The following is a 4,030-nucleotide window of genomic DNA, read 5'->3' as shown; positions in this document are numbered from 1 at the left end:
AAACACTTTCCTTCTACACCAAATCAGATCCATCAAACAAAAACTTATGTAGCAGTTTAGACACTATCTTTAGTTATCTCTTGCTGTGTAACAACTTGCTTCAAAAACTTAGAAGTTTAAAAGAAGTAAGATTAATTATCTCATAGTTTTTGTAGGTCATTCATGTCACTAGTTGTGACGTATCTTGGTGCCTCTGACTCAAGTTTACTCATGAGACTACAGTCAGGCAGGCAGACTACAGTCAGGCAAGACTATGATCTCGTCTGAAGGCTCTCCTTGGGGAGGATCCACTCCCATGCTCACTCACATGACTGCTGGCAGGATTCAGTTCTTCACAGATTGTTGGACTGAGACCTCCTTTGGTTCCTCAACATGTGGGTGTTGTTATAAGCTGAATAGTGTCCTCTTCAAATTCCTATGCGGAAACCCTAACCCATGTTACCTAAGAATGTGACTGTATTTGGAGACAGGGCCTTTAAAAGGTGATTATGTTAAAATGAGGCTGCTAAGGTAGGCCCTAATCCAATCTGATTGGTGTCCTTATAAGAAAAGGAACTTTGGACACAAAAAGAGATACCAGAGGGCAAGCATGTGAAGACTTAGCAAGAAGATAACTATCTTCAAGCCACAGAGAAAGGTCTCAGGAGAATCCAACTTTCCTGGCACCTTGATCTTGGACTTGTGACAAAACAATTTTCTGTTATTTAAACTACCCAGTCTATGGGACTTTGTTATGGCAACCCTAGCAAATTAATACAGGCCTCCATATAGGGCAGCTCACAAGATGGCAGTTGGCTTCCTTCCTTCAGAATGAGGGAGCAAGTGAGTACACCCAAAATGAAAGCCACAGTGTTTTTGTAATTCAATCTCAAAAGTAACATCTGAATACTCTGTTGTATCCTATTCACTGTTGTATCCTATTCAGTTCAAATGCAAAGGGAAAGGATGGCATGAGGGCATGAAACTATAGGTTGGAACCATGAGGGGCCAGCTGAGAGGCTGCCCACCACAGACATATAACATCTATAACTTATGGACCCTAATTTAGGTGAAGAAGAAAAAGCCATGATATTATATGATAAGTGAATTATGTAGGAGCTACGATAAACAACGTTTATGAGTGTTTGAACCGGGTCTAAACTGGAGGAGGAATTTTCAACCCATGACAGTAGTAACTGTTTTCATCCCATGGCGTTACATGAAAAGAAACTTAGGAGATCGCTAGCAATCATCATAGTTGATATGAACACTAAATCCAATTTTGTTTTCTTTATCATCACCTACATTTACTCTCTTATCTGACACATTCTTCTAAGAATAAGAATAGAAGAGAGTTTAATTAGGTGAGCATCAATTGCCCTTGTACTGCTGCTTTTGCATTTAGTTTTCCATCCACCCCTTGCCAGTTTCCATGCTTGGCTTAGAAACACCTCTGCATGAGTAAAGTTTGCAGTCAATTATTATGTGACAGTACCAACTATTGCCCTAAATATATATTCAAATTAAGGGTTATATAGCGGGCATTTCTAAAGCAGAACATTCCTGTAAAGCAAACAAAAACCAAGCCAGCTGGAATGTTATTTTGGATGCACCGTCCTTCCTCAGGACCATTATTAGTTTTTTAGGACTTATTTTCAAAAATTCACTCAGAGGGAAAAAAAAGATAGACTCGCTTATAAGCAAACACTAGTTAAATGCATACTATTAAAGGTGAGACAGAGGTGCTGAGAATCCCAAACAATCTTTCTTTTAAGAAAAAAGAAGAAACTCCATATATTTTAAGAGTCAAAAAGACAACCAGAGGCATATTTATGATTATTTCTTTCCATAGCCAAAGAGGAAAAAGGTCAGTTTGAAAAATTTTGTGGAAGACTACAACTTTTGATCCAGGTAACCTAAGTTTTAAGTCAATGGAACAAATCCATAAGTTTAAGTTCTGAATTACCTGGCATTAAAAAAATACACTCATATAAAAAGTATGTGTACTCTTGGAATAGGCCATACTTGGAATTATGACCATTGGCATTTAAAATTGGCCTTGGGAAGCTTAAAGCTCCATTACTAAAGCCTCCCAAATGCTTCTACTCTCCACCTCCATCTTTCCCTGTGCCATCATCTACTGGCACATGGCAGTGAGAAGTATGGAGCTTGGACTTAGACTGGCTGCATCTGAATCCCAGCTCTATCCTTCACTAGCTATAAAACGGTTCTAAGACTTAATTTCTTAATCTGTAGTGTGGGAATAAAATGGTAATTGTAGGGTTTCCATGAGGAATAAAAGGTCACTTTTTATCCAACATGACCAAGAGTAAACATTCAAACCATATCATCCATTACTAAATTGATTATTCTGTCCGAAATTCCCTTGCCCTTCTTCAATTTGTTGACTTGCCAAATGTATTTTCCTCCTTCAAGATACAGCTCAAATATCTCTTGTTCTAGGATATCTCTGATAAGTCCTCCAAACTCCTTCTTCTGGGCTTTCATTTCATTTTATCTCTCTCTGTTTGTGCACTTGTCACTTTCATCATGACTTTCCCTACCCCCCACCCCCTTTTTTTTTTTACCTGACTCTCCACTTGAGCTCCTTGAGACTATCAGTCATAACTTATTCTTTTGGTCCCACATAATAGATGCTCAACAAATGTTAATGAAATGAAAGGTCATAAAGACATTGATATGACATTCTGTTGAACACATGGATGTCAGGATAGAGTAAGTTATGTTAACTAGCATCTTTGAAAGGAGGATTAAGAAAAAAAATCTTATTCTAAAAATGTCTCATATCAATATATTACATACAAAACAAAAACTACTCATGTTTGGCACGATGGACACTTTGAACAGGGAGTAGGTTTAAAATACATGATGCTCATACTACTGAGATAACTTATTAAAAAATGTGTGCATAAGGGTTCATTATAACTTGTCAGGTATCATTTGTATTTGGCATTTCTTTTTTTTTTACTTTTATATAAAGTTTTTATTTATTTTTTATTTTTTTTTCAATATATGAAATTTATTGTCAAATTGGTTTCCATACAACACCCAGTGCTCATCCCAAATGGTGCCCTCCTCAATACCCATCACCCACCCTCCCGTCCCTCCCACCCCCCATCAACCCTCAGTTTGTTCTCAGTCTTTAAGAGTCTCTTATGATTTGGCTTTCTCCCACTCTAACCTCTTTTTTTTTCCTTCCCCTCCCCCATGGGTTCCTGTTAAGCTTCTCAGGATCCACATAAGAGTGAAACCATATGGTATCTGTCTTTCTCTGTATGGCTTATTTCACTTAGCATCACACTCTCCAGTTCCATCCATGTTGCTACAAAGGGCCATATTTCATTCTTTCTCATTGCCACGTAGTACTCCATTGTGTATATAAACCACAATTTCTTTATCCATTCATCAGTTGATGGACATTTAGGCTCTTCCCATAATTTGGCTATTGTTGAGAGTGCTGCTATAAACATTGGGGTACAAGTGCCCCTATGCATCAGTACTCCTGTATCCCTTGGGTAAATTCCTAGCAGTGCTATTGCTGGGTCATAGGGTAGTTCTATTTTTAATTTTTTGAGGAACCTCCACACTGTTTTCCAGAGTGGCTGTACCAGTTTGCATTCCCACCAACAGTGCAAGAGGGTTCCCGTTTCTCCACATCCTCTCCAGCATCTACAGTCTCCTGATTTGTTCATTTTGGCCACTCTGACTGGCGTGAGGGAGAAAAGATATTTGCAAATGACATATCGGACAAAGGGCTAGTATCCAAAATCTATAAAGAGCTCACCAAACTCCACACCCGAAAAACAAATAACCCAGTGAAGAAATGGGCAGAAAACATGAATAGACACTTCTCTGCAGAAGACATCCGGATGGCCAACAGGCACATGAAAAGATGCTCAATGTATTTGGCATTTCAAGCCATCTACTGGAATAGCATATTGTGAACTCAGATAAAAATGGCATATATTAAGAATGTTAGTGATTAAAAGATTGTGAAAACTGATATTTGAGGGACTAGTCAAAGCAACCA

The sequence above is a fragment of the Lynx rufus genome, unplaced genomic scaffold (assembly GCF_022079265.1).
Source record: "Lynx rufus isolate CCGP_SWC_20201006 ecotype Redwood Valley unplaced genomic scaffold, mLynRuf1.p SCAF_7, whole genome shotgun sequence".
In the NCBI taxonomy this organism is placed as follows: domain Eukaryota; kingdom Metazoa; phylum Chordata; class Mammalia; order Carnivora; family Felidae; genus Lynx; species Lynx rufus.
Note: the sequence above shows the minus strand (reverse complement) of the source record.